We start from the raw sequence: 23,172 nt of genomic DNA on the forward strand, positions 1-23,172 counted from the left end.
TTGGCACCCTGAAAGAAATAATCACAGCTTGGCAGCACCGATTTCGCACACACATGACTCCATCTTAGCTCCTTGAAAAATATCGTGTGTACAGCTCTTTGAGTTAATTGTTTGATAGGGTTTTCCTACGCCTTGGGGAGAACTTCAGAGGGTTTCTCCACCCGTAATCCAAGCCTCCATTGCAAAGAAAAAGACCCCCGACATCCCTTCTGAGCTTTTTTTGAGATAACTTTAAAGGGAGAACAGTAGGATAGAAAAATACAGAGGAGTAAAACCAGGGTGCAAAAGGGAGAGGCAGAGAAAGAAAAGCCGATGAAGGGGCAGCCAAATCTTGTTTCAGGGCTTCGAGTCCCTGAAGAAGAACCAAACCCTTTTAGTCTGCAGCCGAGAGTGGGAAAACAAGGGATGAATAAATATAATACAGGACCGGCAAGAAAAAAGGATTGGAGAGAAGGAGGACAAAACGGTCGGCTATTTCCAAGTGCGGCGGTGCTGAATTCCCTCTCCTCTTTTCTGACAAAATAAATCAATATGGCTCATGGAATGAAGAGCAGCACCAAGAAGATACCTTAACAGGATTAAACCATAACCAAAGCTCTGAACCAGCATCAGAGTGGTTGTTGTCCAGTTCAACAATCCTTCAATCCTTAGACTTAAGCAAGCTCCGTCCTACTTGTGATTGCTCTTCGCCCTTTGCGAATATGATTCCGTTTTCTCTGCCCCTTCAAACACAGCTTTCCAAGGTGGGAGGCAGATGAGAAGCAGTCACTGGTCCTCTTGTTGGGGCTACGACACGAGGTGCTGCTTCTGGCTTGCTCAGAGAGTCTGACGATGCTGCTGCCGCTACTGCCGCTGCTGCCTCTGCTGTGAAATTCATGCTAATTGAATCAGAAGCTGCAGCAACGAGCGCATCCTTCCTGCCCGCACAGTTCTCCCTTTTCCTTTTCCTCCGATCAAGTCAACCAACCGCCCCAACAGCACGCACGCACAGCTCTGTGCTGGGCAGGGCAAAAACCAAGAGTCAGTAGCGGAAATAGAGCCGAAAGGGAAAGGTGGACACACTCGGATCCTTTGAATGCACTGACAGTGACTATGATACATAGGGCAGAGCGGCGACACAGAGAGAGAGAGTGTTTGTGTGTCTGGTTGGAGCAGCGAGAGAGAAAGAGAGCGAGGGAGAGAGAGAGAGACAGACAGAGAGAGAGAGAGAGAGGGGGGACAGACAGAGAAGGAGTGGGAGGGGAATGAGTGAAGAGAATCGAAGGAGGAGAGCGCGCATGCAGGAACGATGGAAGGCACAGATACATGCTGTTTTTTTGTTTTTTTTGCACACAAACACACACACACACACACACACACACACAAACAATTACCACATGAGCGCCAACAAGCACTTGTGTGAAGGAGAGCGTGCGTATCCCCATGTCACACCCAATTTTGGTATGACTACAAACAATATATGCAGATGATGGAGACCCAGTGATGTACATATTCATGAGGGGGACAGTGAGCACCTGACATCAATTGCATTATTTACTTACTGACAAATTTAATGAGAATCATTTCCCCTCTATCATCTGTACGGACGCATATCCAGTGTGTTCTCTCATGCATCCACACTTAATTCTTCTCATCTTTTAATCCTCTCTGCCTTTTGTCCCATCGGCACACCTTCAGGCTTGGGCCTCATTGTCCCCTTTCTGCATGTTGTTTATTTTCACCTTTCATAGCACATACTCATTCTCAGCTAGTTTCTGTCGAAAAGAGGGCGCGTTTTCAGTGTGGTCAAGTCGTTACAAGAAAGAGTGACAAGCGATGACACCTAGCAAGAATGACCGTGAGAGGAGTGGGAGCAACAAAGGAAAGAAGGATGCCAGCAGTGTAGAAAGTAATACAGACATCGAAGTGCAAGTTGAGAGGAAGCATTGAAGAGAGAGAGAGAGAGAGAGAGAGAGAGAGAGAGAGAGAGAGAGGACAGAGGGAAAGAGCTAGAAAGAGAGAAATGGAGGAAGATTGTGTATCAGATAAATCATGGCTGATAGAGATCTCAGCTGGGACAGGAGCTCACTGCGAGAGACAAGAAGCAAGAAAAATGGCCAAAACGGGAAAAGCCAGTGCATGTACTCTGCACTGATGGAGAGAATGCATTCTGGACTATTACTCATTTATTCTCACACACACATACACATACACCTCTGCCAGGTGCGAACATCCCAGGGGAGACAAGAGATGCTGTGCTTGCTGCTGTCAGGGTGAGGGAGATGTGACACCCGGGGTGACCGGGACACTTGTCCTGATCTTGCAGTAAGATTGAACTGCTGAACTTAGAAGGAAGATTTACAGATTCTGTCTAAAACCAAGAGCTTTGACTCATTCTCAAACTTTCAGTTTCCTTCTTTTGCTTTGGGAAAGGGCAATAAGATATTTAGAAAAGCCTTCTTTGTTGGTTAGCTAAAGCCGGACAAAACACATGAGTCCATGGGGCACTGAGAGAGTACTGAAATCTAGCTGTAGAAAATGTACTGCAACTCCAGAGATAATTCTTTAATTTGTCTTTAAACGTGTTAATTACATGACATGGAAAAAAAGATAGACAAAGTAACAAATGCTCTGTATAATATAATGCAACCCAATACAACAGCAGCACGAAGGCATGGTGGCCTATTACTACCCCATGGAATTTAATCAACACCTCTCTAACAAATTCTTCTTCCAAGTCCTAGGAAAGCCTCAGCTAAAAAGAATACAACAGTAGAAACCTCCCACACTGTATATACTTAAGAACGTATCTACTTAAAAGGCAGTATTATTACAGTGCTATTAAATTTGACCTCTTTGGCCAGACAAGCTAATGGTGGAGATAACAACCCATATAATACAGCTTGTCTGTATGAAATGCTGCATATTTATTGAATTAGCAGTAATGAAGATGATGTGTAGGAGTTGATGCCTTGTATTTAACACTCTTACTCAGCCAGTGCCCTGGACTTGTAAGGATGGTCTGCAAAGATATGTTTTTCTGTCTTTTTAATTGAACCAAATTATTTTCTACAGGTATTTCTGCAAACCAAGCATGAATCACTTTATTCTATTCATCCAAGGATGGACAGATTTTGATTTTCAGCATAATTTGAAGAGAGATTGGACACAAATTATATGCAAACACATTGTTCAGAGCAGTGACTTTACAGTGTTGTTGAAATCATTCATACATTCTATTCTATTCTTTTTTTTTTTTTTTTGTTTTCAGCTGCATAGAGCATCTGCGATGTGAATTAACCGCATAACTTATACATCTACATTATATCTATACATCTATATCTACATTATATCTAGCCAAACAATTGCAAACCACTTGTAGTATGTTTAATTTTGTATACAGGTAACATTGATCAACATTGTCATGTCTTGATTATGTTGATTGATTTGATTGGTTGGTTGAATGAAGCCTGATACCGGACAGCTCAAAACACCCCTGGCCTGTATTGAGCATTATGGTACATTCCATTGACCTTGGAAGTCAGAAATCTGATCTGGGAATGATGTTGGGCCTAAGTTATCTGCTTTCCGAGACTCAAAAGAAGAGAAAAAACTGTTCTATTAAGATTAGCCATTGTCAGCTATTACACGGTATAACAATGTGTCCACTAATAGAAGTTGGAAAATACTGTGTGTAATACCGGTTTTATGAGATGAACGTAAGACAGTAGTGCTAATGAACAGCATATTATACAGTTTTCAAAGCTCTTGATGTGTGGAGCAGCGATCTTGGATTTTGAGGTTGGGGTTGAATTGCCTAGTTGCAAAGCCTAATTCAGGGAAGCTCCAGTTTAAATTGTTAAAATGGGAACTCTGCCTAGCTCAAATGGAAAGCACCATAACTTTATGCCTTAATACAATTTAAACATGTGAGTCGTATAAAAATTCAGCTGTGGACCAAAACTTTTTTTTTTTTTTTTTTTGTAGAATGCTGTAAACATATTTTACTTTTGTGGTAAAGACAGGCACTTCGATATATGGGTCTATGAACACTGACTCTCTTTTTGGGTAACTGCAGTTTTTGGCACTTATGTGATGTCTTCATTTATCAACCCCGAAGGTTGCAGCTTGTTTTGAATGTACCCATACTGGCAAAATCTGTACATTTTACCAAACAGAAATAAATCAAGGAAAAATGTAAATAGATGGGCACTGGGCATGCATAAGAAAATACAGAGGGTAGTATCTATCTCTATACAGCACATATTAGAAAGAACATGTAAAATGTGCAGTCTTATTATGAGACTGTCACTGACACTATATACAGTAAGTTTCCTTTAGAGGACAGTGTGTGGACTGGGAACTCATTATGATGAAAAACACAGAGGACCGTGAACACCTGCTGCTCTGCTCCCCTCCGGCACAGGAAAAACAAGGAATACACAGCACGCAAATACACACAGGTGAACAATCAGTCCAGACACACATGCTAATTGCACTACACACCATAACCGTCACGTCAGTGGTACTGCTGCATGATGCAAGACTCAAGTCCCAAAGGTGAAAAGCCTTGCATTTCAGACACTAAATACTCTCTCATGGGAACTACAAACTCCAAAATCCCTGAGGGGAAGTGAGGTCAAAGATGGAGGAAGTGAGATTAGTTTACTGACAGGACAGATGTGGGATCAAAGCCTCACATCTACAGTCTAATCCTGTGAAAACCTTCTTGCCATTATACACAGTATTAATTAGATCTCACAACTCATGACAGAAATAGTGAGAGGATGGACAGGTAGCAAATTATATAAATTATGTATGTAAATGTATAGATTTATTTGAAGGGGGCCAGTACAATATACATGACACCCAAAAAGGCTTGGATTTTTCCACTGGGTGAGGTCAGAAAAGTAGGACAAGCTGAATCTCCTTGCTCACGCAGCAGGGGAAGGCGAAACACAAAAAGCAAGTCATCAATTTTTAACTCCCGTCTCCTGTTTATGCTATTCAGTAGCTTTCTCCGACACTAGGCCCCCGATGTTAGCTGCTTACGTAAGTGCACTGTTGGGAAACTTCCTTCAGACTGAGCCCCGATGTTGGACACTTATATAAGCGCACAACTGGATACTGCAAACAGGGGAATAACTCTGTTTGTATGGAACCCAAATTGAGATGCTCAAAAATGGTTTGGCATCAGGGTCATCGATTGTCAAACGCCATCTACCAAGTAGTATAACTTATTCTAAAGCCTTTTGTGGAACTGCAAGCATACTGTATCTCATCAATTTATGGAGATTTCTGGAGGGATTACTTTCTCTAAAGAGAGAAATTGTCTTAAATGGGTGTTACTGGAAGGCCATTTGAAACAACCCATGTCCTTGAGGTCCTGGGAATGACTTGTCCCTTAATCATTCCCAGGATCTCAAGGACATGGGTTGTTTCAAATGGCCTTCCAGTGACACCCGTTTAAGCATTTTCTGAATTGGTGCATCTATCATTAGAATTATATTATTTGAATCAGAGACCTTGAATCACTATTGAAAAAACAATTGATGTGAGCAATTTCTAAGGTTAGTGAAAAATCACAGCAAACTGTGGTCACCTTTGTTATAGTAGAACGTCTTGTGTACAAAACCACCCACTGCAACCTTGTTTCTAAGAGACTTTGCGGTCATTTGTCGTGCAACTTTTTCTTTTGAAAGGGTACAGGACCACAGGAGGCTGCTTTACAAGATAATGTATGAATAAATATTTTTGCACATTTGAACAGCAAAAGACCATCAGCTTCTCTGGGGAGGACAATCTCAAAGATACACTGTACATCTCTTCATTAAACCTTCATGTTTATGTCATCATAAGTGAATGTAATATGTTTGTATGCTGGCCATTTTGCCATGTAGGGCCAGCAGCCTCATTGTGGCTTGTAATGTGATTCATACCATTTATTTGCCGTCTTTTATACGCAGCTCTCGCAGAGGTACGGTAATTAAAATCTATTGGTTTTCCGCCAACCCAGCATCAATTATCCTACCAGTAATCAGATGCATGCATTTACCCAACAATGCCTTCAAAGAAAGCCACAAAACAGGCTGCAACGAATGAAAGAAAAATATTAAACCACCTATACAGGGCTGATGGATGCATTAGACTACAGAGTTATGGAGAAAAGAACCCACTAATAGCATTGTGGCTTCACCAGCTTTGATAACTGCGAATATCGAGTTTAATGTACGCTTCAGTATAGTGCATAACGATATCAGGGTTAAGGGAACTGAGAAGGAAAATTAAAGACAGGTTTAATGCACTGGTCTCAATGCAGTTAAAGGAAGAATTCAAGAGAAGGGTTACATGAAAAAGAAAAAGAAGCGATCAGGATGAAAGAAAGGAAAAATATAGGGAGAGTATGTTTTAATTAGTTGGTAGAGATTAAAGGGAAACATGCGTGTTGTGGGCACAAGAAGCTTCGGCTAGGTAGAAAGGAAAGATAACTGGAAATGAGGGTGTCTCCTGTTTTGCTTGGATGAAGGAGCAGGTTGCACACATCTTCATGTGAAATGATATATCCGCGAGGGGAGAGAGAGGGAGACAGCAAAGAGATCAGGAAAAAATATAAATCACTTACTCTCTTTCCCCCCTTCTTCCCTTCCCCATCACCATAAAAGCCATTTTCTCTGAGATTCCATTAACGATCATGCGCTGAATGACATTGTCTGCCAATCTTATGTTGGCTCTCCCTGTCCTAGTTAATTGGGTGTTTGGTAATTACAAAGATCTGATATCTATCAGTAGGTCGGGATGTTGAATATTTAAATAGCACAGGTATGGTCTGCCCCTCAGGGTGCTGTAACAGTGTCTCATCGGCTGAATCAGCTTTTTTTTTTTCACCCATAGTCAAAATAATGTATTGTCTCGACCACAAAGGAACAGATGACTCTTGATTTCACTCCCGGGTAGGACCACGGTCAATGCTCCAAACAAGGTCCTTGGTCACTTTTTAACAGTTATTCATGATCTCAAAAATTCATACATTGCTTTAATAATCTCGTGATCATAAACTAAATGTTCTTTCCTATTCTTTCCATCCTAAAGATTACATTTTGTGACTGCTTCACAAAATGAAAACATCATTTCCCAACACTAACCAAAGTGCTTCTGTTACTGCAGACCGGATGCAGCCTTTGTACACCCAGCATCCACCCCAGATCCCTGACTCCAGCATGGTTCATAAATGTGGCGTTCAGTCGAAGAAACGTGGTGCAGGCGCAAAAGACTCATGTTGAGATTGAAAATTAGTCCATGTACACAAATCCTGTAGATCATATTTTGTGACAATTTTTTTGTTTGTGTGTTCTAATGTAGAGCAAAATAAAACAGTGAAAGCTCTAAGGAAAAATGGAGATTTAGTAAACCACTTGGGATTAATGCAGATATACATTATGTTGTCTCTTACATGTATACAACACTGTACACAAGTCATTAACTGAAGGGGTGTAATCACGTGTTCATGTGCACATTAATTCAAGAGCCAATTACTAATCTGTTCCACAAGTGAAAAACACATTTACCCATGACACCTGCAAAGCACAGTGGATCTCTTATCTGCAAAGAACAAAAAAAAAAAGTTTTTTCCACCTCAACTCTTTTGCAGAAATGCAAAATAAGAGCACTTTTGATAGGATTGCAAGCTTTTCCCATGGCTCACTCTCTCGCCCATGCTCTCCATTGCTTTATTCCCCCCCCCTCCAGCCATCCATCCATCCATCTCTGCAGCCTAGCACTGTGTGGTGAGTCAGCTGTCACTGTCTGTCCCTCCAGCTGTGGACCCAGCTGTCTGGGCCAGATGGGCTCATCTCCACCTCATCCTCCCTCATCCATGATGTCTATGAGGGGGCCCCTGAACCTCAAGCCACGGACTACTGGCCCCGAAGCGTATTACTCTCACTGAGCCAAAACAATATGAAAAAAGATGTTTCTGTTGCATTCTAACAGTGGAATGAGGTGTCTGTGCAATTCAATCTGCGAGTGGCATGCTGTAATGGCTGTTTATTGTTATTAGTGCTTGCACTGAAATATTCCTTTTTTAAAGTGATTACTCTTTGCCTTGCAACAACTTCAGAAGGTGATTTACAGGTTTACTGGGACATGAAAACGATTCCTTTCTACGTGCCATTGTGAAGGTAATAATCAGGGTACATGCTCAAAGGTTGGTGGGGAGGGAGAGTGCCAGCTAAAGCTATTCCAGAATAATACTGGCTCACAGTAATCTCCTGCACACAGGGAGAAATTTTGACAAGGATTTAAGGATTTTAAATACAATTTCTATACGCAATGAAGGCCCAACAATAGCACTGGGGGGAAAGGGGGACAGAGCATGGTGCGAGAGGGAAAGTTAGGAGAGGAGAAGGGAGAGAGAGTGCATGAGCAGGAGAAAGAAAGAGTCATCATCTTTCTGGGGCGCCAGATTGCACAGCTCTAGGGTATGAGACGCCCCAGTGTTTAAAATGTCTGCTGAATCACATCTAATTTATCCAGAGCCTACGTGAAGAGGAATAGCAGTTAAAGTGAGTGTGTGCATGTGTGGGAAAGAGGGTTAAAAAAAGAGATCCACCGAAAAAAGACAGCCGCACCAAGAGCACTGTACAACAGCTTATTTAAGACATAAGCCGTTTTGGATGCTCTGTTGGGGTCTATGTTCGATAAATGGAAGTGTCTATTGATCTAAACTCCAGATAGGGAGCACCAAGTCCTCGCTGTTATCACTGAGATTAACACACAGCAACAATGAGAAATCTGCAGGGAACAGATTGGGGAGAGAATTCTCTTGGCCTTATCCTGCACGTAAGAGATACATGGCTTGAGCTGCAATTTGGTTTCTGGCTGATAGTACCCTACATGGTTTGCAAACACAGTCATAGATGCTGATGTACGAGTGTAACAGGGACAAAGCCACCAGGCGTGCTGTGCTGTGTTTGCTAAATATTTGCAGAGGTGCTCATGCATCGGTGTGTGTCAAAACAACACCCTGTGCACAAAAGATTTTTCACACATGGAGCTCAGGTTTGCACCGGAGATTTAACTGAGCATGGCATTTTAATGTTTTCTTCAAGGAATCGCTCAGTTAACTGCCTGGTATACTACCAAACCTGAGACTAGGAACCGACTGGAACTCTGAGACTACAGTATCTTAATTTCATCTATTAGTGACCGTTAGCTCCCCAGATTAATTTTAAAACACTGCCTACGCTGTGTCGCCTTCTGTTTTCATACTGGGCAACGATGCAGTCAGAGAGAGAGACGAGCACAAATAACCAAACCAAAGCTCAATACTTCTGTTTGGTCTGGCTGTAGCACATGCAAGATTATTATTGTTAAAGTTAATCATTGTTAAAATCATATTGACTCTTTTATAAAATTCCTTTTAGCTTTTGTATTTAAATACTATATAATTGACTTTTATAACAGTCCTTGAGTTTTCTGTTTGTCTACTATGTACAAATACATCTACTGAATTTGTGTATTTGTTATTTGTTCTGCTAATTGAATACATAGCCTGAATTAAAACTTCTGAATGCATGCTCTAGTTACAACTATGTAGCAGCATAAGATATAAAATGTTGATCAGAAAAAGCGTTGCCGAAACCAAAATGCCTTTCTAATTCGGCATATGTATTTTTTTCATTTTAATTGAATTCTGAGATCAGCTGTGCTACTTTTTAAGCGCACTTCTTTGTGAATACACCCCCATTGTAGCAGTACGTGGACATTTCGGCATTTAAAACTTTACTTTGCACTATGTTGGCCCTTTGTGAAACTTAAAGATAACTGAAATAATTTGACATACAACACTGCTAAATTCAGAACTTAAGTGAAGAGACTCTACATGGGAAGTGAAATTGTATTATAACAGAAGACAAATGTAATCATTCAGCAGAAAGGACTGCGGTAAGCACAGAGTAAAACATGGAATAATGCAATGGTAGACAGTATTTGGAGATTCCTGTCTGCACAGATATCAGTTTGCACAGCTTCTCTGCACTGAGTGTCCTTTCACTACAATGACCCAATCTTCTCTTGATATTCATACCTGTCATTTTAATCCTTTTCCCCAACCACCAGCTCCCAGCTTAGTCTTTTTTTAAAAAGAAAAACTCTAGTCTTTATCATTCTCTCCCACTGGGAGGCAGTTTGGTCATAATCCCCCTTTCTGATGTTTGCTCCTTCTAGTGTCATCTCTTATCTAAAGGGAAAAAACCCTTGAAATAAACACTTTCCACTGATTTTGCCCTCGGCAGAAAATATTTCCTTCCAGTTCTCTGTGTACAGTTTCAATTATCACTGGTAAAGCAAAACTTAAAGAAAAAAAAACAGAAGGAGAAAATATCCTTTTATGGTGTGTTTTGGGTGAGTTCTTGCCTACATTGAGACTGACTGTGTATGAGTTGCATATGTGTGTATGTGCATGTGTTTTGTGTTGAGAGTGCAGCAAAAGTGCGGAGCCTCTGCTGCAATATAGCTGACTGGAATCAGGATTTCAGAGTTAATGGACAGGGTGACTGCTGCCTCCTCGATGTGTCAGCCTTCGTTACACGCTCTGCACACAGAAGCCACCGCCGCCGTTGTCCGCGACAGAGCAACACAGCAGCTGAATGCGTTTAAGAAAACCAAAATACGAAACGAAAATTGTTGGGTCTGCTGTGTCTTGTGTCGCACTGTGTGTGATTACTTTGTTGCATGGTGCTGCTCTTAATGCACAGGTTAATTCAACATTGCTTCCCCAATATTCTTGTACCCCACTGTTTATCCCTTTTGGGATGTGAGATAATATCATCAATGATATTGCTTATATCTAAGTGCAATGTCTGTATTTATGTGTGTGAGTGTGTGTGTGTGTGTGTGTGTGTGTGTGTGTGTGTTTTTAGTTGCAAGCATGCCTGCTGGTGTTGTTTACTGCACACCGTTACAAATCTTTGTAGTGCTTTTTATATCAAAGCCACAGAGTAATCTGTGGTGCCCAGTGTGCCAAATCGTTGATGCTGCCTGACAGCAAAGACCTTAGAATCAGTCACCCGAGTCAGGCCCCTACAAAGGCAGGCTTCCACATTTGCAGTCGGCTCCCAACCATGATTTTTCACACCTACCATTGTAGGTCAGGAACCTGGAATACAGAAATCGTCATTTATGGATTTATACTCTATTGAAAAGCTGGCAAACCTACAGCTTCTTTATACCACAAATCCCCGCAGTTAGCAAATCAATCATCACAACAAGACTTTCTCCCAGCCAATAAAGTGTCAAAATAACACCAAGTGGGCTGCCCTCCAGTGGTTAAAAAATTATTGTGATCTGCCTTTACCGAACTCGAGCTTTGATCTTCAAAGCTTGGTTAAAATAGTGTAGGATAAAGAATAGGTAAAGAGGATCATACCTAAAGGTGATTTCCCATGTTACAATTCCACTACTGTGTGACAGAGAAAGAAAAATGAGACAAGATAAAGGAGAGGAAAAATAGACACACATGAAGACAAAGGCCCATTTCTACACCCCTTTTGTCTTCTTCTTTTGACAGCTGCAAGTGCCTCAGCTCAGGGGAGAAAAATAAGCATCCAAGTGCAGGCCTCCTATTGAGTGGCTACACAAGGGCTCATTAGGGATGATGCTGATGGAGACATCAAGTTCCAGAGCTTATCTGTTGACTTGCAGCAGCTCAAGGTTGAAGGGTTAACATGTTCAGGTTATCAATAGGCAGATGGGGATATCTGCTTTGAATAAGCGACCATGACCTCCCATCATGGTATCGACCACTGCTGCCAATCAGGACGGCAAGAAGTGCAGTGCTGCACATTTTAATGGCCGGGAAAGGATTGGGTTTTTAATTAGAGTCGCTGAAATGATTATCAAACATAATATGTGGCTCCTCACGCACAATATGAACACAAGCGAAGAGCCAAAGCGTGAGGTGACATCGCCAACATAATAATTAGTCGTGAAGCTGTCATCTCCTTCTCCCACAGACTTAATGACCTGGAGTGGCTGTATTAGTGGTTATTAAATTAAGTTGTTCCTAGCCACAAGGGAGAGAGAGAGAGCAACCATGTAAAATACACACAAATACATGCAACTTGAAAAACAAACAGTACAGTCAATCTGCTGCTGTGTAATGCTATGACACGTCTTTGATAGTGCTCATTGAGCGTACACTATTTGTCACCTGTTAACTAGGATTAGGGTTAGGGTTAGAAAATGCAAGTCAATGGATGTAAGGGATACGGATGGTCTGTTAGCTTTAAATTGGCTGCGCTGAAGACCACTTGGAAAAAAAATAATATATGTCTAGCTAAATAAATAGGAATGTGAAAGTACAGTGCCAGTCTTGGACTCCCTTAGCATGCTAAAGCATGCTGTATAACACAGGATCAACAACTGTGGACGCATAGGCAACACAAGCTCCCAAGTATCTTGGATGGATGGTCGATAGCGATTTGGAAATTAATATTTTCAAAGTCTGGCCAAATTAACGCTGTGGTGTTAGATCCCTGACTCAAAATGTGTTTTTTGATTTCAAATGGCGTAGGGAGTATTATCAACCTCATAGAGCAAGAGTAAAGATGAGGAAATCACTCTTGACTGGCACTTCAGCAGCAAACTGGAAATTGAGCTTTGTCTGCTGGGTTGTATTGTCAGGTGGAGATAGAATTACACGACAGGAGCCATCCAACAAAAGGGTCAATCACTGAATAATCAAGCCTGCAGGCATTAGACGCCTCCGCAAATCTCCTACTGAGTTAACAGACACTCTCCACCTAAGACAAATGTTATACATGTTACTGAACATTAATGGTTTTCACCAAAGCATTGTGGAGAGGGTTTTATATGATGGGATGTAAGGACAATTGAAAATCAGGTTTTGCAAAGACAGACTGAAGGTTTCCAAAAGATATAAAAAAAGTAAGACCCACATTCTCCGAACAAAACATCTCAAAGTCCCCTCCCTCCTTGTTGTGTTTGAAACCTCCTGCCTTCATATCTCTTTACATGCTCTGTGCGTGACACAGCATTACTTATTCATATGGACACAGGCCAAGTAAACACATTGCATGTATGCACTCAATAATTTAGACAAGAGAGGGATGGCTGTGTGAGCACTTTCTAGGTGTAATCCACATTTGCAAATCAGGTTTGTTGAAGACGCTTGTCTTTACACTCAGATGTTGTCTGATGATTCTAACAGTGACTTTCCTAAAATCTATGTTAAACTGCCAACAGTGCTGAATTCATGACACAGCTGCAAGACCTTCACCACTACCTACCAAAATAAAGACACTAAATAAAGGTTAGGTAGCAGACGGTAGCTTCAGATTGATACCTTTCTGTATTAAGCAATGCTTTTTCATCTCTTCTCCTTATTTTATTTTTGATATCTGTTTACAATATAGTCTACTGTATGTCTGCAGAATGATTGCTGCATGAATCTTATGTGACTGCTTCATTATTGCCATAAATGAGCATGAATTTTTGCCCTGTGTGATAAATGTGAAAAATGAATGGGCTCACTAATTCATATGGGTTATTTATTGGACAATTTGATGATAGAAATCTATAAGGGTATATGAGTGCCTACATTTTTGGGGGATTTGTTTTTTAGTTTATAGTGTTGATGATAGATGAGGACAGGTAGCTCTCAGGCCCCTCTCCCGCCATCAGGCTCTATAGCTTGCAGCCATAATACCCTGCTGTGCTTCAAATGCCAAAATGACACATCTAATTAAAGACCCTTACACTCCTTATTCATCTCTGCCCTGCGTCTGGTCCCGTTTATGCACTGCAAGGGGTTTACAGAGTCACTCTGTGACAGGGTCTGATAAAGTCATCAGGCTTCAACACTAATAATAGGAAATGGGCAGGGATGTCCTTTTGTTAGCCAATAGATAGGCACCACTGCTAGCATGTAACACGAGAGGATGAATGCTTATGGAAATGAGAGGGGAATGTGTAATGGAGGACCGCTAATCTAGGATGATTGGAACTACAGAGGGAACAGTAATATAAAAAAAAAAGCACATAGGATTAATGGCACACAAAACGAATGAGTTGAAATTTAATCAGGGGAGGAAATGGATCCCTGGCTCCCTGGGACAGGCTTCTGAGGGAGCTCCGACTATAGATTACATAAATGAAATTTGTGAAAACAACATTGACAACGTTGGCTGTGCAATGGCCCTGCCCTGCGGTGGAAAGAATGGAGAACACAGGTTCAAATCCATTCACAGCTCATGGTCCTGGGAACTTTGTACCGCAAACCTTGCAATTCAAATCACTCTGGTGAAATAACCTACTCAATTTCTATGGGACAGAGAGCTTTGTTGCATGCATGGTTGAAACCAAAATCTCCCAATACACACTTGCCTGCATTTTCCCTTTCCTCTCAGTCTTTGTCATTTTGGTTCATTCATTTGGCTCTATCGTTTGATTTTCATTCCCTTGGCCATGATTACAGTGCGTACATTTAAATAATTCAATTTGCAATGCCCAGCCACATTATCATATTCTTCCTCCTCTGCCTTCTCCTCTTTCTCACTGATGCTTCAACTCCCGGGGGCAAATTTTCTACTCTGTCCCTCTCCTTGAGATAAAAAAAAAACAAAAAAAACAAAACGGTTTGTTAAAGGCACAGGACTTTGATTCGACGATGATTATCCTCATGTCTTTCCTCTTGCTTGTATTAACCAGTGCAAACGTAGTACTAACTACTTCTGCCCTTGCTATTCAATGAAGGGCTATTAATTACTGTTATCCACTTGTCACCATTTGTCTGTTAAGTGGCCATACTTTACTCGCCTTTAATCACAGCTATTTTACTCAGCCATAAGAGACCCTTTATAACTTGTTCAAATGCTGCTATATGTTAGATTACCACTTGTTCCCGGTGACAAAAATCCTGCACTAGTTTTGCTTTCAGGGTCATTTTATATTTTTAAATCTATACAGACTATACATAGAAGGAAAAATAGATGATTAAGTTAACATTGGCCTAGATCTGACAAATCAAACAGAGAGGCCATTTGGAAAGTCATGCAGAGTTTCCATATAATTTCTAAACCAAACTGTTAAGTACCTTTAATTTTCACATCCAGATGAGTTTGTTTTCATTGACTTAAACTGATGATTCCGCATGAACAAGTTGCATCGTCTGATGCTCATCCTGGATTCGAGCGGTTTATGAATGATACTGCTATGTCCTCTTTCTCAACAATGTAAAAATTGCTAAATCGATTGGAATTAATTGTTTCCTGTATTGTACCACTTACGATTACAGACATTGACCTGATTACAAAACATATTACTGATGGTATTGGTGAATTAGGGACATATTACTGATGTATTACTGAAGACATGGGTGAATTAGGTTTGCTACGACAACCAGGGCTTGACGCTTAGCATTTTGCCAAGTAGCACGTGTGCTCCTAAGTTGAAAAATCTAGTAGCACACAAATAATTTTAGGGGCACGATGAAAAGTTACCAAATAATGTGTTTTTCTTTAATAAAGTGATATGAGGTCAACAAGGAGGTATTTATAAGCAAAACAATTGAATTCATAGCTTTTTAAGTTTGAGTTATATTCTCTTTAGAGTGCAGAGAGAATAATACATGTATTGTCAGTTATTTATTGGTGCAAATGTGCACAGTGCAACTGAGACAGTTTCAAAACAGCAAGTAAAATTCTCCAAAAAGTGCAGAGAATAATACTGTAACAAGTACTGACAACAGACTTAAGCTCATTTGGCCTGTGTTATAACATAGAACATTCATACAGCAGGCAGGGTTCACAGAATGTGCTAGAATTTTATGCCTATGCGATTTACTGTGTTTCACTAAATTATCTCGTTTGAAGTTCGTGTTGCCTGTGACAAAAACGGACTTTCCAGCTGCTTGCTTCTGTGCTTTGCAGTACTTACAATACATTAATTCGTTTTCGTAAAGGAGCCACAGGAATGTTTTCTACCAGTCAGCATTAAACTTGTACTTTTTACGACTGGGAATGGTAGCGTTAGCACATGCTCCTCCGGTTTCTTCAGTCACGTTAGCTTCTTCATCTAACTCTAATTCTTCCTCGTCCTCGTCCACCATTTCGGCCTCGGTGCCTGGGTCCACAGCTTCTTGCTCTGTCGCCCTTTTAAAATAATCGCTAATGCGCATTCATACGCTTCATAGTGCATACGTTTTGTTTTCGTCTGTTTGGCTTTGCCTCGTTACCATAGATACTCCCTCTGCCTTTAACCGCCTTCCGCAGCACGTCGGCAAGCACGCTCACTACGTGTAAATCACGTATTTTTTTTTTCAGGTGAGGCTGCATTCAAGTGCACAACCGGCCACAACCTCCAACCGTCAGCAACACATCATTAAACGTTTATTGAACGGTAAAATTCGGTAGTCGCACACGTGCTACTAATTGCATTTCACAATTCGCACTGAACTGTTTTTTACTAGCATTTGCGACGAGGTGCTCGCACTGTCGAGCCCTGACGACAACACACATATTCATGGACACACTCACTCTCCCCCTCTCTCTCTCTCACACACACACACACACACACCTACACACACACACACACACACACACACACACACACACTCTCTGAGGACACCGGAGGTTGGTTTGACCACCTTTCAATTACAGTTCAAACAGGACGACATAAATACATTACCTTGAAGGGAGAGTCAGCAGCTGTCTGTAGATATGCCTGCTTACCCGTACATTTCGCACACAGCATGCAAAGCAAAGACTGCCTCTTTTACATGGGAAACTTCACTTTACCTAGCACAAGGAAAACCGGTGCCAAGTCATCGTAGCAAGGATGTACTACACTGACAGAAGGTTCTCTGTAGCCTCACAGGACAGTCACACACATAAGCTGCGGCATGTATGTTGTCTTCCTACGTGATTTGGCCTTTCGGATCACATCACTCTAAAATTACATGTGGTCTCTACAGATATTGGACTCAAAACCAGTGACAGGATAAGGGAGGACAGCTAGATGAATGTGAGTAAACACAGTGAGATGGAAACATGGCAGTTGGATTGTGTGCTGGCATCGTGGTATTGTGTTGGCACACCATCAAAAGCCTGATGGCCAATTAGCAATAAGTAGCAGGCAGGCAGAGGCCTATCGGTCTGCAATTGTACACACACTCCTGTTTTCCTCCGTCATTTGCTCCCTCCCTTCTGCCCTGTCCTTCTCCTACCCCAGTGACCACCCACTCCTTCGCATATCCCTCTGAGGGCCCAGCCCCTCCGCGGGGGCCTGCGAAAGCCAGATGGCATTCGCAGTTTGTGTCAGTGTCTGTTGTTTCTATGTTAGCCTATGTTTGCTCCTTCCCAGACAACCAGCCACCGGCCCACCAGAGCTGCGGGGCTTCGCTTGAGCTATTGGCACTGATTAAGACATGTTGGAACGTGCCAGGCATTTCACGCATACTCTCATCCTCGCACAGAAACACACACCCGCTTGCTCTCAACATCACTCGTCTTCTGAAGTTTAAACACGAGACTGCAGTGACGTTCGATGGCTTCTGGGGAGGATGGTGTGGGGGGAAGGCCAGACTTCGGTCACGTTTGGTAGATGTATTTATTCTTTTAAAAAAGAAAAACGTTCACTTCATTTTCTTTACATTAGTGACTGCATCTTTCCGAATGCACAGCAACAGTCTGCAGTTCCTTTCCAGTCTGGCCCTGGAGACAAAAGCCACAGGAACTGTCCAGGGGCACTTAACCCCTAAATGCATATCACTGACGCGAAACATTTTTTTGGTCATTCACTCATTTGCCCTCAAGTCCCCTTTATGATTGGACTGTTGTCTGATATAATCTGTGATTTTAGAGCATAAAAGCCTTTCCCTTTCTTCATCACTTTCCGGGCACCCTGTAGCAAAGAACAGCCATTGGATTCTCCATTCATTAGGCCTATAAGAGGCTCATTTTAATTTTGTTTAATTTGATTTCAGTATCAGGTTCTCTAATCTGGAAATTACTTGAGGCCAAAGTAGTTACCTGTGTTGAATACTTGATCAGTGAAAGTTTATAAAATGTAGTTAGTCCTCAGCAGCTCTCTCCTTTTTCCAGAAAAGTCATCGTTTGGCAGAAAGGTATGCATAAATGTCGATGGGCACAGTTTTGCAGAGAAATATCAATTGGATGCACTTATGTCAACAGCGAAATGCATGTGATGGCAGATAACAACGTCAGTTTCTTCGCCACTTAAATCCCTTTTGTAAACTTTTTACCTTGAGGATAAAACCAATATCTAGAACTTTCCTGAGAGTGTGACCACTTAAATGATTTACAATAGTGTGAGCATGTATGCAGTTATGTAGATTACACGGTTCACAGCAAAGTAGTCAAGCAATCCAACTCGCATAAATATCAGGTCCAAATTGATTGTCAGGGTCTAATGATTAACAACACTCTGTTACATCTGTCGAGTCGACAGAGTGGATGTTTGTTGATTAATCTGGGCTTCAGTCCATGCCAACAAACACTTGGCTTGGCTTAGAAATGAATCATCTCAATAATGTAACTTCTTACTCTGCCTTTCAATGAATCATTATTCATCTTTTATGGAGATTTTTAAATGACCTTGTTAATCTGGCCTCATAGAATTGTGACCCCCACTGACACCACTGCAGCCATGGACACTTTCTGTGCACATCATCATTTCCAACACTTCTTTGCCACACACTTATTTTACATGTATGGCTTTGGCACTTTTAATGCCAGACTGTATGTTCGACTTTAGACAGTGAGGTTTTGAAAAGGATGTAAGAGTTTGTTTCAGGCCACTTTGTTAAGAATATTTCACAAGACCCTTCCATCCCCTATCAAATTACAGTGAAACGTGACTATGCAGTTTTACTTGCTACCTCTGTTCTTTTGCACTGGCTCTGTGACCATTAGTGCAACTCCCCCATCAGTCTAAAGACAATTCTGCTCTCCTATTCCTTTATTCGTAGGCTGCCACACACTCCATCTTGTTTTGCGGGAAATGGGCATCATCATAGTATGACACTATTCTGAATTTTCCAGCCCATTTCCTCACCTTGCAGCTCTCATCTTTCAGTGCATGTAGACAATGTTCTCTCCACCCGTCTTTCGCGCGTGATCTATCACAGCAGGTAATACACTGTGTGTAGAAATTTCAGCGGATGGCATAAAAACTGCAACAGCAGATTTCAATGTGTGATGGACTCATCTGTAAGCAAACCCAAATACATTTACTGCGATGTGTGTAGACGATGTGCAAAAAGAGCATAAAAGATCAATTTCCTGTACTATGTGAAGACAATTATGGCAGTTTCCAGTCATATCCATATATTATTCGAAATATGATCATGTATCATTCCATCTAGCAAATAACCATATTGGTAACAAGAATGAGAGACTGTGGCTCCGATAACATGATATTTTCTACAATTTCATCATATGTCTGATTTAAAGCTTCAATTCTTTCTCTCCCTGAGCATTTCCTGAATTCCTTTCATTTTCCCTCTCAAAATGCATGCAGCCATCAACCTTACATCACTGTGTCACACTAATGACAAAGTAATTTGGGCAAGCCAGCCACATTTCAATTAGTAATTGCAGAGTATTTGTCTGTGATACCAATCAGACACTTTGGAAAGGGCCTATGTGTTCCCATCATCATGCAGTATCAATCAAACTCAGCTCAACGGTGGTAGAACATTAATCAAAGGATCATAGGAATTATTGAGGCATATACGCCCACCAAGCCACTTAACGCACCGACTGGGTGAACACTCCTCTGCATGATAGCAGAATACATTTATGCACTATTGTTTGAATTAGGCTTGTTTCAAATTACAGCAGACTCTACTGAGCATTTTATCAGTTGGTAAATAATTTTGAGTACTGACTGAAAACCATGGCTGGTGCTTTTTTGCTATCGATAAGAAAACCTCGAGGCTAAAGTTGGAATTATTCATTATTAAAAAAAAAATTGTATTTTGTAGTTAATACAATACTTCAGGAAAGCCTGGTACCATTTTTATGTTGAGAGAAGTTACACTTTGGTATGATGGAAAAACATGAATACAGTAGTTTAATACACATATATACTAATGCATATGTCCATGCTGTCCTGAACACTTACAGACACACAATCCGTACAGTAATCTAAGTGACAATGAGTGAGTTAGAATAGAGAAAGTCGGGCCCTGTGGACATGAGAGCTAAAGCTGTGAGTCCTTGTGTCTCCCACCACCCCCGTCCTCTTCTTCTCCATCTTTTGCACCACAGGCAGAGGAAGACCTTTCCCAGCTCGCTCGGGTAGCCCAGAACGTTACCTTTCTGTGTGGGAGAGCATCATATTATAGCATCTTATTTATGTTGACTATACAGCCATAGATGGTACTTACATTTCATCAAAATCAAATGCTGTTGTTGGGAAGTTCTAACGCACCAAATCCAGCCAAATCAATATGTATGCAGTTGCTAGGATGTGATACAATGAGCGAAGAGATAGTTAGTCTCGCAGTTGTGTGAAATCAATGCCCCTTTCTCGGTCGGCCTGACCTACTTCTATTCCTCCATTCATGACTGTGTGTGAATGTGTGTGAGCAGTTTGTGTGCGTGTGTACTTAGATACTGGCTCATGTCTTTATAAGCATTCCTGTCTGAATGTGGCAGTGCATTTGTGTGCAAATGTGTGTGATGAGTGTGTAAATGTGTGACTCTCTACACTTGTGTTTGCATCTGCTCTGCATAACGCTGACAGACAGTGAGGGACCCACTGCACACGCACATTATCTCTGGCATTGTTTTCTAGTCAAGTCAGATATATGCACCACGGCACTTCTTTCCATGCTATTCATCATATCAACGCAAGGCTTACAGATCAATCAGGGGGCCAAATGGAGGTGATATCTATTGTATTTATTCATGAAATTACCGTCTAGACATCGGACCGAAGGAAGTGAACGCAGCGGCTGAATGCAAACCAGAGCCAAGTACGCGGAGATGCTGTCTGCGCAAATACGTGTTTATCCACACCGTGTGTAAAAGAGACACCGAAGACGCTCTCAGAAACAGGACATGGCCACCTTAAAGTATTATACACCATGATATACACCATGTATACACTGTCCCTCACATTTGCTAAGTCTTTTTATTCTTTGGAGAACATTGGACCTCTGTATTCTGAAGAACCATCCTTGCTGTCTTGAAGAAGGTTATTGTCCCGTTCTAGGCTTTACGAGACTCATTTTGAAAAAGTTTGGAACAGTTGTGGAAAGTCACATTCAGAGTGCCATCTGTGTTATGAGAACATACTTGACACCGCGCCATGAAATACATGGTGGGGCCTTGATGGAAAACTGGGTCCCTTGGAAGGTTAGCGAGGTAACAGGGCATCAGAGAAAGCAATAACAAGATGAATGCTAGTAATTCACTTTCTAGTTTTTGAATTGAACTGTGTTGACCCTGTAATGGAGAATTACCCAGAATCTAATTAAGGATGTGAATGTCCTTCAGGAAACTACTCCTTGAATTCTCCATCACTTAAGAAATCCTTTTAATTTCCTATCAGGCCCGGGTCAGAAGTTATCTAAAGCATAGTGGAAGACTGATTAAACATGGCTAGCCAGAAGTAATCACTTTGTTTTTTCTTTGCCCCTGTTCGCTAGGCCTCTTTAGCGGTGCTCACAAGGTGTGGCGTGCACCTGAGGAGTTCCTGACGACACAGGGCTGATTTGCGGTGATAAGTGAGGGAAACGGGCAAGGGAGAGAGGCATTTTTCTCTGTCACTTTGCTTTTTGGGCTTCATATTTCACCGGCTCGCAGTGTCCCAGGAATCACCCTTCCTCCAGCGCCTTCGCCCACCTATTACACCTTTAATCACTTCTCTCTCAGCCCCCCCTCAACTTTTTCCTTGCTCAGGCCAGCTCCCTTGATGGCGACCACTTTAAATTTGCTCGATCATTATCGCCGTAAATTAGACTGGTGGTTTGAAGCAGCCGCCTGAAGAATTTTTAAGATGGGCAGCTCTGAACAGTGGCGGCTTTGAATTTGGAGATGAGGGTCATTCCGGGGTGACCGAAGTTGGGAGAGGGGTTGTCATTAACATATAAAAATGAGTACGGCACTTCATCACAAGGCTGGACACACACATTGATTCCTTAAAGGAATCAGACTGTGTTTGTGAGTTGTGTACACTGCCGTTCATCATTTCACTCAGTCAGCACAGGACATCTATGACCTCTGGGAATCAATAGCAGCGCTTTCTTTTTTGACTTTGTTTTTTTTTTTTATTTTAACATCAGCTCCTCAAGTGTAAGTTCACATCAGATTCAAAGCTACAAAAGAGAGCTACTCCTTTGCCAAAGGTCACCCTCCCTTCTCTTTTGCCCTGGCCACCTCTGTCTGTCAGGGTCATACTTTGGTAAAATTGGCTTCGGGTAAAGGACCGTAGGTGGTAATAACCAGCCACAGTGCTAAGACACAACATTCCAGCAAATAATAAGGCAGCAGGAGAGTTCAGAACAAACCTCAAAACAGCTGTATTTCTCTAGGATACTTTTTTCTTCAGGAGCTGATTCGCAATCACACACATGCACCAGCGACACATGCTGAGACCCTTTCTGCAGAACCTCAACATACAGGTGTGGAGACAGACGCATACTGTGCCTTTCTTCTGTCAATTTCTCAAAGGGACAAAAACCTGCAGCAATCATCACTGACCCCTCTGCAATCAAACAGAGGGAGTTCTTTCTAGACGGGCTCCCTTTTTGAACATCCTACACTACAAAGCCGAGGACTGGTGGACAGAGACGGAGACAGGACAGACACACACAGAGGGACAGAAAGAGGATGAAAAAAGCTTTATTCCATTTGTGACTCTTCTTCCTATCCCATGTGATGTAAGGTTTAAGCCACTGAAACATGATATCAAGCTTCAGGAAATACTGTGGCTTTGGCAAAATATTGAAGAAACTAGACCATATCATGTTCATCAAGGTGTCTCTGGAGTTTTTACTTTTCGGTATTCAACCAGACCCCGACCTCAAGTGCCTTGAGTTGCCTAACCATAAACATACAAATCTTAATCATGCTTTACTTGCAAAGTAAAAATCCTGTTGGGGAAATAACTGATATCGTAAGTCATGATAAAACTTAACATAGTCAG

At 41.6% G+C, this 23,172-nt stretch overlaps 1 protein-coding gene across 8 annotated transcripts in view; it reads right to left on the bottom strand.

The window, feature by feature from the left end:
• The window catches only part of nrxn2b (neurexin 2b), a 661,557-nt gene that overhangs the window by 203,730 nt on the left and 434,655 nt on the right, over positions 1-23,172 (bottom strand). The window lies entirely within an intron of this gene.

This window comes from Sparus aurata, chromosome 10, assembly GCF_900880675.1.
Source record: "Sparus aurata chromosome 10, fSpaAur1.1, whole genome shotgun sequence".
Lineage (NCBI taxonomy): Eukaryota > Metazoa > Chordata > Actinopteri > Spariformes > Sparidae > Sparus > Sparus aurata.